Consider the following 13,028-nt stretch of genomic DNA (forward strand, 5'->3'; position numbering starts at 1 on the left):
GTTTATATTACATGACTAATGACTATTGTATTAATTTTGGTACGCTAAGATTTGGGCACAATACTGATTTACAGCAATCATATCAGTAGATTTAATACTTCTTCAAGTGACTATATATAACTGTAGATTTCATGCTAATTAAAACAAGTATAACTGTTAGGAAGATTTCATATTCATATAATTAATTTTTCTTTGTTTTCATGTGATTGGTCGAAAAATTCTTTTCATTCTTCTATGAAAGAAATTCTTAGAATGGCGCGAAAAATGTGACATCACAATACGACAATTGATGTTGGGAATTGATTTGAGAAAAAGAATCCCATTTAAAACCAGTAAAATTGTACATAAAACTTGTTTTAAATTAGAAAATCATTTTCAAAAATTAATTATAAGCGTTGATGTTATTTTTTTTTAGTTTCATCCGGCTATGAAACAAATTTTGTTTGCAAACTTCTGTAAGAATCCGCTATGCGGATCAATGACATCAATGCTTAATACAACAAATTTAACTGTAGATTTCATGCTTATTAAAACGACTATAACTGTTTCATATTCATTAAAACGAATTTAACTGTAATTTTCATATTTATTAAAACGACTATAACTGTAGATTTCATACTCATTGAAACGAATATAACTTGATTTCATACTCATTGAAAGGAACATATAAATATAGACTAGTTTGGAAAAACCGAGACTAAAAACAATATTTGACGGGCAAAGGCCCTTTTTATCAACTCAAGAGCGTATACAAGTTACCGCCCCTGGCACGAACCAGGAAGCAAGCGTAATAATTTGCACAGAAAATAGTTTGAAATACGGATAAAACAGGTCATTACATGTATGTATGATTTTGACTGTTTTTCTATGATTTGTTAATTTTAAACAAATGTCTTTTAATTTTAAACAAATGTCTTAAAATATATAAAAGCGTTAATCGATTCATATGTTACTTAATCACAAGCAAATTCTTCGCAAATGGAGATATCATTGTCTAGTGTATTGTTAGCATTTTTTGGGAAAAATTATTTCTGGTCCCATTCTGAACTCATCAGGATTTATCATAGAAATAAGCGACATGTAGATTCTCCAAGAGTTTCGAATTAATTTGTTCTAGCGAAGTTTTGCGACAATCACCTAAGGTGACTATTTCACAGCACCTTAAATAGTTTTGGCCCACAAATTCATCAATGTTCTAATCTGTCAAAATTCGGAAATGCGCTGAAATTTGAGCACGCCAAATAAAGTATATTAACAGTATGCATTGATGTGGGACTTACCAAATTGTTATGTTATTGGTTTGCACTGATACATGTATAATTACAAATAATTAGGTTGCAGACACTTAAATTTTTAAATTAAGGGAATATCTAATTAGCTTTATAATATAATTTTTCTTTCAATATTTTAAAATATAATGCCTGATACTATTTATACCAACAGTGAGTCATAATCATCCCTTTAAACAGATTATATTAGGGAAATGAGGTATATCAGTGATTTATTTTGGCCAGATCTACAGCCGGCTTTAGGCTGTTTCCCCTTGCCAAAAAAAGTTGTATTTTTCCAATTTTGAAACATCATTTTTCCTAATTTAAAAAAAAAAAAAAAAAAAAATTGTATTGAATTTCTATCTGGTTACCTGTATTGTATTTCATTCCTAGAATATGTGAATATTATGGTACTATAGTTGATCATCATACACGTGAACAGTAGACTGACAATTTACTTCCGCGATAGGCAAGTTGGCCTCAATTAGTCGTATAAACGGTATATAAGGGAGGTAACTTGAATCCTGATCACTGTTGCGCTTTCCACAAATGACATGCAGGCAAGCATTTCAGAGAGTCCGTAGACAAACACCAAGATGAAAACAAGAAAATTTCCTTTGTTTTTTAGTCTAATTAATAACCCAGGATGCTTGCTACTGACTCTTCATATCATGAGGCAGACTAGAAAAGCCAATAAATGAAGTGTTTTGACTTATTTAAGTATTTTGTCATTATTTGCTATTTTCCCAAATTCACCAAACACCGCAATTATTTTCCCAATCGAAAAGGCATAGGCTGTTGAAAAAATTACCAGAAAAAAACACTGTATATTATTTACATTTGCTTTGTCATCATATAACACTACCAAGGCCAGTACAGTGTTATGAGACCTGAACATGCAGTAATATGCAAAATACAAATTTGCAATTAACAATCAACTTTCTGACATGTTTTTTCTCTCTCGACGTAACCACATCTAAAGCACAACCAAATATTTCTTATCATATGACAGAAAATAACATTTAATGTGAATTGAAAATATTGATTAAATTTTAGAAATTTTATTATTAGTTTATTATTTCATTTTTTTCACAAACTTTTTTTGCAGTATGAAAGTGTTACACAATGTACAGAACATACATATTAACCTTGATATTGACTCGAGCAGTTAGAATAACCGGTATAATAATAGTCAATTATGGAATAGTTAAATAATGTGATAATTGAGCATCTTAGCCTTCCTGTTACTAAATATATTTTGTACATGTATCAAATTAAAGTTACTTCAGTATGCTGTACAGGTAGTAGTTGTATACCCAGGTGTTTTAGTGTAGATATTGGATCTTTATTTAAAACACAATACATCAAGAATGGTGCCATTGTAATATATGGCTAAGTCTGGCTCTAGTTGTGCGTGGAATCAATCTGATTATAATTTAGATCATCATTATATGTAATAAGATCTGATGGTGACTGGGAAGAGGACATGTTCATTTGCCCAGATAACAGTATATTTTTAGCCAATCAAAAATTGTCTCTTATGTCTGTTCTGCAGTGTTCAGAAATTGAATGTGCTAATGAAATAATGTTTGAAATATTAATTAGCCTCTGAACTATCTGTTGTTTTGTTACTTTTAGAACTGTGCATTCCATCTCCTCTAAATACATGTACATCGTTTGGACGTAAGTAGCTGGCGACGGGCGCAGCCATCTTAGTTTGGCTGACATTCATCAGGACCCTCGGATATTTACCCCTTAGAGAATAGCCAATCAAAACTTGCTATTACATTAATAGATAAATTAATCTGATCAATAGACCTGACAGTGCACTATATATAGTGAGCTTGAAATATAAGCAATTTATTTTCAGTAAAAATTTAAATGATCACACTGCAATAGTACTATAGATATACAAAGTGAATTCAAAGAGAATTCAAGCATGCTTGGTTTTCATTTTGTATGTCAACTGACTGTTCAATTTCCTATACAGTGGAAAGACCACCATTCAAATATTCTAGTTAAGATCTAAGAAGTTTCTGACATTACTCCAGAACTACTGTATGATATATAAGTCAGGTGCAGGTACTATGCACTACTGAAAAATGTGAAATTTTGTATGTACAGCAGTCATAGCTAAATATTACTTACTGAACTTACGTGTGTCGATCCTGTCACCGTCTTAAACCTTGGTAAATCAGCATAATGTACTGGTCATCATACAAACTGACCCATTAGCTAAGGACAAAGTGTTCCTAAATAGTTATTTAGATATATCTTACCTGTACTGGTGATTACCTCGTTAAGCTACCTGTCAACACAGGTGTATGTAAACATCTAACACTGGGTATATGAGAACCGTTATACAGTTGACATACTGCCAATCTCCATACACACTACACAGTCAGGAACAGGACAAACGGAAAGCCTTGTTAGGTATACTTGTACGAAGAATACTTCATTTGGACTTTTTTTAAAGTCATGATATATGATAAAATTTACAACATTGTTTTATAAAAAAAAACTTCAAAGAAAAACAATGAAAAATTTTGTCCTTTTGAACTATTTTGGATTTTATATCTTTCTTTAAAAAATCTTAATATTTCACAACAACCATGCGGCCAGTCGAAGGGTTCCGTTTCTGAACTCAACAAATTTCTCAATGTATTATCAGGCTGGTAGACATACAGAATACATGTTATTGTGTTAGTATTGACAGATATTACATAATCATATCACTCTGATTTGAAGGCCGAAACCAGAGTAAGTGAATTATTGTATGGCTAACATGTATAGGAGTTCAGTCCCTTAGACATTCAGTGTCAAAGGTCATACCTCATTTCCATGCTAATTAGTCCTCATATTTTCAAATAAAACTTTGCTAATTGTATTTATTTCAAACAGTGTATTTCACACATAAACAGGACAATATTTTTCGCATTGCCTGTATACTACCTATCAAAACAACTTCTTTTCTTTCAGCCTTAATATTTTAACAGAATAATTAATATGATGCTGTAATAAAAATCAGAGAAAAAAAACAACCCAATACCTAAAACATGTCTGACATATTTAAAAGCTAGCTCCATTTATGTCAATACCAGAGTGGAATTGGAATTTAATTTATTTTTTGGTTTTGACTGTCCTAAGCAATCTTAGATTAATCTGAAGACTCGAGAGACACTTGTGTAGTATTTGGTGACATATAGATTGATTTACGATCTGTTTATACACACGATGATGTCACAACAAAGACGCACACTCGGACTGACACACACGCTACCCAACCGTCTATAGACACTCGACTCACCCATATTTTGTATCCTCAATGGTCAGCTAACTCGTGTGGAACAATACCCTGGTCCCACTGTTTACCCTCCGACACTTGGCATGGTGTCTAAATCCTGAGAATTCAAACACTTACACTTCACACATATACCGGTACCCTACACAGCACTAACCAACTTGTTCAGATAAATCTGTGTACCAGAATCGATCTCCTCGAAGTTTCTATTGAAAATGTAGTCAGCTTGAATTTCTAAATCTATATATTGGTTTTTATGCAATGGCAATCCTTGGTAGTATACAGTACACTAGCTAATAGTTCCTATTATTCTGAACCTGTTTGTGTATACATGAATTGGTCAAACATTTCTTCTGAAATCTCAAACTACCTTAGATTCAATAAAGATCTGGATTAAAAATTTCACATAACATTCTTAAGTTTTTTTCATTTCATTTTATTCTTAATTCTTAAAGATCTTAAAGGATGCGTAACTTTTAAATCAGTTTATCAAGCTAACCAGACTTTAAAATTTACACTGAAAACACTTTACTCAGGGGTTTAAATTCGTATTCGACATATTATCACCAGATTGTAGCTAAGCTAGTCTAATATACTGTGACAATTAAAACACACAATATACACAACCTCACACATTATATACAGGTTTACACAACCTCACACATTATATACAGGTATACACAACCTCACATATTATATACAGGTATACAGAGCCTCACACATTATATACAGGTATACACAACCTCACACATTATATACAGGTATACACAACCTCACACATTATATACAGGTATACAGAGCCTCACACATTATATACAGGTATACACAACCTCACACATTATATACAGGTATACACAACCTCACACATTATATACAGGTATACACAACCTCACACATTATATACAGGTATACACAACCTCACACACTATATACAGGTATACACAACCTCACACACTATATATACAGGTATACACAACCTGACACATTATATACAGGTATACACAACCTCACACATTATATACAGGTATACACAACCTCACACATTATATACAGGTATACACAACCTCACATATTATATACAGGTATACACAACCTCACACATTATATACAGATACACACAATCTCACACATTATAACAGGTATACACAGCCTCACACATTATACACAGGTATACACAACCTCACACATTATATACAGGTATACACAACCTCACACATTATATACAGGTATACACAACCTCACACATTATACAGGTATACACAACCTCACACATTATATACAGGTATACACAACCTCACACATTATATACAGGTATACACAACCTCACACACTATATACAGGTATACACAACCTCACACACTATATATACAGGTATACACAACCTCACACATTATATACAGGTATACACAACCTGACACATTATATACAGGTATACACAACCTCACACATTATATACAGGTATACACAACCTCACATATTATATACAGGTATACACAACCTCACACATTATATACAGATACACACAATCTCACACATTATAACAGGTATACACAGCCTCACACATTATACACAGGTATACACAACCTCACACATTATATACAGGTATACACAACCTCACACATTATATACAGGTATACACAACCTCACACATTATACAGGTATACACAACCTCACACATTATATACAGGTATACACAAACTCACACATTATATACAGGTATACACAACCTCACACATTATATACAGGTATACACAACCTCACACATTATATACAGGTATACACAACCTCACAGACTATATACAGGTATAAACAACCTCACACACTATATACAGGTATACACAACCTCACACATTATATACAGGTATACACCACCTCACACATTATACACAGGTATACACAACCTCACACATTTTATACAGGTATACACCACCTCACACATTATATACAGGTATACACAACCTCACACATTTTATACAGGTATACATAACCTCACACATTATATACAGGTATACACCACCTCACACACTATATACAGGTATACACAACCCCACACACTATATACAGGTATACACCACCTCACACATTATATACAGATAGACACAACCTCACACATTATATACAGGTATACACAACCACACACATTATACACAGGTATACACAATCTCACACATTATACACAGGTATACAATGTACATTAAACTACACACCTGTATGGTATCAATGTACATAGATTACTAAATTGGTAATGTAGTCCACATTTTAAAATGTTATGTTAATTCCATTATGATTTCCCACTTAACTGCCCTGCTAATAGCTACATATTGGTGTTACTCAATTTTTGTTTATAGGTAATACCGAAGTAAACAAAACTTTCATATGGAAACTGGTACCTACAAGGTATTTATTGAGATCAATCCTGTTTGGATAAATCATATTAAAACACTTGTAAATAAAGCACTCATAATTATAATACAGAAATATCATTTGAAATAATTTAGGGAACAACTTGACTTTAATATTATAGAAACTTGAAATGCAATACTAACCTGCTCAAGCACTTACATTGTACAGCAATTTAATAACATCATTTTTTTTTCATCATTTATTTCATAACTGAATCTAAATATAGGTCAACAAGCGTACAATGTACTACATGTGTATATATTTACATTTCAGAATAAGATTGTAAACAATCCAATATAATATTTTTTTCCAATCATTCATTTTTTCCCAATTTTGCCTTGGTTTGTTAAAATATAATAATCACATTCTATATTTCTTGATAAAAAAACATTTTTGATTTGTATGATATCTTTGATGACTCTTAATAATTCTGGTGTTTTCACTTGAAAATCTTAATAAAGGAGGCTTCATCACAGAAAAATTATAGCTAATTTAGCTGTGAACCACCAACATTTTTACTGTGTACCACGGGACCCAATAAAAGGTACAATTCTCCTTTCAAATGATCTTCAATTGTCATTGATACAACTTTTGATCGAAATGTGACCGCCAACATATTCATCAAGTACATGTTTACATACAAACACAAGTATATTTAAACCTGATAGCACTTCCCTTAGTTTACTTACGTGTATATATATAGTGAATTAAAGGTCTACAGATTGGCCGACCATCTGAGATAAACCCCCACTGCCCCATAAAATAACCTACTTAAATCTGGAGATAGCCACGGTTGAATTAATTCACCAGGAAGAGAGAAAAAACCTGTACACAGATGTGACAATAGAATGTATTAATAACTCGTTAACAGGTACACATTGTTTACCTTTTTCTGAGTTCCGTGTCGACGAGATAAAAAGGTGAATCCTGTTAATTAAAGCCACATCAGACAATTCCGTGACACAGATCTGGACTGTTGAGAACTCCTGCGTGTGTGATATCCCACTTGTTAAATTTTAGTATGTATTTAACTGGCTGTCAGTCACTGTAGTGTTGATGGTTCCGCATCAGTGAACACTCACGCCAGCATCTTATCCTAGGTCGGTGTGCATAAATGACATTCCTTCGTACAGTGTGTGGTTAAAACTGAAAGGCAAAGAAAAGACCTTTGTAATTAGCACACGTATGTGTTATATTTATATCTATTTATAGAAACTCAGGAAATAGGGGAAACATAACATCATGCTGGTATCACCATATCACAGAGGCCTGACATGTTCCTACTGGGTCGCGCCCCATTAAGATCACAGAAAATTAACCAGAGTGTCCGGCCCCATTAGGATCACAGAAAATTAACCCAATGGTCCGGCCCCATTAAGATCACAGAAAATTAACCAGAGGGGTCCGACCCCATTAAGATCACAGAAAATTAACCAGATGGTCTGACCCCATTAAGATCACAGAAAATTAACCAGAGGGTCCGGCCCCATTAAGATCACAGAAAATTAACCAGAGGGTCCAACCTTTTTATTAATTACCATGGTTACAGGAGGATATCAACCTTTTATTAATTACCATGGTTACAGGAGGATATCAACCTTTTATTAATTACCATGGTTACAGGAGGATATCAACCTTTTATTAATTACCATGGTTACAGGAGGATATCAACCTTTTATTAATTACCATGGTTACAGGAGGATATCAACCTTTTATCAATTACCATGGTTACAGGAGGATATCAACCTTTTATCAATTACCATGGTTACAGGAGGATATCAATCTTTTATTAATTACCATGGTTACAGGAGGATATCAACCTTTTATCAATTACCTTGGTTATCTATGAATCTGGTGTTGTTGTATTTTTAATATGATGACATGAAATTGAAATCCAACAATCTATAATCATCATTTTCTTCATTTTATTTTACCATTTTAGTATGTATTTATAATTCTTAGTTTTCACCAGGTGGCAATTCCCAATGCAAAATGTACAGGAGAAACACTGTCATAGTTAGCTTCATCAGTTACCATGGTTACATTAAGTTAAGTTGATTATACAACTATGTCGTTACTGACATTCTATTTATTATGACAATTATGGTATTTTTTTCAAACCTTCATCAAATTATATGTTTTCAAACCATCATCAAATTACGTAAATAATTACGAGATAGAGTTTTTTTTAGCCCTTTTATCAATTGAGATACTATAGGTTGAATGCATTTGCGACTTTGGCATGTGGACAGCATGCAGTTGATCGTAAATGTCACAACGTAGATATGAACAGGTTATTTTTGAACCGAGATAATAGTTGTTTCTGAATGAAAGGTTTCTTCTCAAAAAAAATCAGATCAATAACTGAGAGATTCATTGACAACTCGGCTATATATTTGTCTTTATTTGAAATATTGAAAAGTTCAAAATTATTATAATCAAAATAACTTGGTCAATCATTCCATATGAAATAAAAAGTATACACATGTAGCTAAGTGTCTATATTCTGTTAATTTTATGGGGCCTTTCAGGACTATTTCTGAGGGCTTTTTGGGGCCGTAAATGGGCTCCATTCCAAATTGGAATTATTTATTTTTAAAGCCAAATTCCTGAAATTTGCAGTTTACTCATTATAAAAATCTTTCCGAATTCACAAATTTTCTTCCCAATATGAGCAAAAAAGCCCCATCCCAAAAAGTGAGAAAAAGACCTACCTTTAAACTTTGATAATGTCGAACAAAATAAATATTGGTCAATATTTCAGCATTTCTTTGTTTAACAGACAAATTTTTGACATCGCCAATTTGAAGATACTAAGCATTACAATAGTTTCAAAGATATGTATTTTATCTGAATTTGGGCATGTAATACACGAAGTGGCCGTGAAATGATGTGTAGTGATGTAAGTTTACAAGGATATTAGTGTCATTTCCACTTGGCATCCATAAATCGTCCATGATTCGCCAGATTCGGTGATCTATAGCATTACGGTATGGTAAAACAGGCAAAAAGCTGATAAATGACTGAAATATGCTTTGGTTTGTTTTTGTTTAACGTCCTTTTAACAGCCAGGGTCATTTAAGGACGTGCCAGGTTTTGGAGGTGGAGGAAAGCCGGAGTACCCGGAGAAAAACCACCGGCCTACGGTCAGTAGCTGGCAACTGCCCCAACCCAGTGGTGGAGGGCTATTGATAAAGTGTCGGGACACCTTAACCACTCGGCCACCGCAGCCCCAACTGAAACATACACAAAATACTAGAATGATGTAGTTTTAAAATATGTTCTTATTATTTAGGTAAATACATCAACATAGGGATGTTAATGTTATAAAGCCATACATACTTCGGAATTAATTATATTGAATTGAATACAGCTAGGAAGGCTTTGTTACTTATTTCTCGTTACGGTATCAAGGTTTTATATCCATATTTAACCTCTTTATGATAAATCATTGATAATAACCAACTACTTTTAATTATACTGATCAATCTGAACAGGCATCTAAAGACAACACAGAGAAACAATTTCCCTCTCAGTTCAGCATGACTGACTTATGAAGTTATGATCTTTGGAAAAAAATGGAGGCAAATCTTAAGCTAAAATGGATTTATGGAGGATCCGATGTGGTGGAGCAGATATTAAAGAATAGGAAACGCAAGGCTTTTCTGAGGGCTTTTTGGGGCCGATAATGGACCCCAATCCCACGCGAAGTTATTCCTATTTAGGCCAAATTCCCAAATAAGCAGTTTAGTCATGAAAACATCTTGCCCAATTCACAAATGTTCTTACCAAACTGAGGGGAAAAGGCCCCATTCCAAACTTGGGAGAAAAAAACCTGAAATGAAATCTAAGGGGGATTTATAGGAGAAGGGATTAGGGGCTAATTAGGCTGACTACCCTGTGTGGTTTTAAACATTTACAAATCAAACACTCAAGTCACTCTCAAAACGTAATTGAAATATAGGGTTTGGTATATATATCAAGATCATTCTATTGGCAAGGAGATCAATTTTGGGTGTGAATTAACAAACCTGACAGTTGAAATGTCCAGCGCTGGATTCTTTAGACCAAAATGCTGTTCTGTATTGTGTGCATGTAGTACATGTCATAAGTTGCTAAGATAAGATGCTAAGAAAATCAGAAAGAAACAAAGAGGTTGTCTAAGAATATGTCACATCCTCTGTTTGTTTAGCAAAACATCCTTCATATATATACTGTTATTATCCAGTAAGTTGTAAAACTTATTGAAAATTCTATATATCGTCCCTGATTTTGTTAACGGACATGCATGCACTATATAGTGTACTACTGACATATTATGCTATGCCATTATACCGATAACAGGCAGGTTCATGGTGTCTGCATATCATTCCAAAAGGACAGCTAGGGAGTAATCCATGTCACTTTTTACCTGATTTTGCGTCTTGTTCAACGCATTTTCTTTTTGTTTGTCATCATCGCTGATCCATGTTCATTGCTGGTATCATGTTTGATTTTAAACGTTTTCTATATGACTCTTCTCGATTTTTTTGAAAAAAAAAAACAAGAATATTTTCACTATCAATGATCGACCTAGTACAAAACATATTGTCCCCAAGTAATTTTCGATGATGAAATATCTTGCATTGTTCTCTCTTACGATTGGCAGTCCTCGCATTAATATAATGCAGGTATCAAAACAACTACACGTAGCTAGTTAGACCCAAATGCGCTTGGCATGTTCCAAAGACCAAGAATGAAAAAACAAGCAAACAAACAAACAAATAACCCCGGTAGTAAGTTATCTTGGGGTCGGGCCAGCTTACTTAGGCCAAGCATATACATTGTAAGATAGTATGTCTCATTATTGACAGGAGTTGTCCCCCTTCGTCCATTTGTCTCCAGAATATTTCGTGTTTTGATTAACATTTTGTGCTCTTTTTCAGGACAAGGGACAATACAATCTATGAAACTCAGTATAGATTAGCGGTTCCAACTGCGACATTGGATCAGTTGGAATTTTTCGACTCATTAAGTCATTTGAGCCGAGGCAATGTTTTTTGACAGAACCTTTTTGAGAAAAAAATAAATGTACAACAGTTAAGTCTAGTCTAGTTTAAGAAGACACAAGATTGATGTAAACTACCGTACGGCGCACAAGTATCCTAAATAAAATAACCGTCAAACGTACTCATTATTTTCCGCATGAGAACTCAAGTCTGTCTTCTAACGGATGCAATCATGCATAACGAAACTATCTAAAAAGGAAGTGAAAGTGAAAGTTTCACAAAAGATTCAGCGGGTCCCAGATTATACCGACGAGGTACTTTGACAGTATAATGGATACTCACCAGTAATAAGAGAGTCAGTTGAGCTAACAGCAATATGAATGTCGAACACAACACATTTCTCGTGCGACTCCTTCCCGCGGAATTTCTAATTAACGGTACTCGCCTTTGTTTATCTCACCAACAAGGGCAGTAACTCACACAGAGTATAAATCAAGGTTGCACACAACAAAAATTTTACGACGTCGAAAATAATTTACCTGTAGACTGTGAATATGGCAAGTCATGTTGATATTTGATCAGGGAGTGATGTAGACAAGATTCTTTATGTGATTAAATCAACCAAACACTGTACAATCGATTCTATGGCCTCCAAAGCAAATCGATCACTATTACATAATGTAGGATTTTCTGCGCTGCAACTTAAAAAAAGTAAACTTCCTTAAGCTCTTCAAAAGTTTTAATGACAGGACCATGAAAAGTACGGGTACAAAATCTGGTATGATATAGATCCAAGGCTCACCACACCATTACCATGTATTAAAGTTTTATGAACAATATTTGCAACTGAATTCAGACAAGTTTCCAACTATATTACTGCTAAAACTGTGTGTGTGTGTATTAGTCGATTCCCTTTTGCATGTCGAAGTTTCTGTCTGCATTATCACACTTAATATCAGTTTTGCATAATGTACATCGGCCATTTAGTCACTTTTCCCCTTAATAAACGATGGACGTTTTCGTTTTTGCGGACCAAATGGACGGTCCAGTTGTACCGGTGTTGTT

At 33.8% G+C, this 13,028-nt stretch overlaps 1 protein-coding gene across 1 annotated transcript in view; it reads right to left on the reverse strand.

The window, feature by feature from the left end:
• LOC117341867 overlaps positions 1–12,383 on the reverse strand; it is a 34,846-nt gene extending 22,463 nt beyond the window's left edge. Inside the window, exons 1-2 of the mRNA XM_033903728.1 lie at positions 12,306–12,383; positions 7,862–8,121 (exon numbers count right to left, since the gene is read on the reverse strand). The gene's annotated coding sequence lies outside the window, so the exon portion shown is untranslated. The remainder of the gene's footprint in view (positions 1–7,861; positions 8,122–12,305) is intronic.
• Positions 12,384–13,028: the final 645 nt, after the last annotated feature.

The sequence above is a fragment of the Pecten maximus genome, chromosome 14 (assembly GCF_902652985.1).
Source record: "Pecten maximus chromosome 14, xPecMax1.1, whole genome shotgun sequence".
Lineage (NCBI taxonomy): Eukaryota > Metazoa > Mollusca > Bivalvia > Pectinida > Pectinidae > Pecten > Pecten maximus.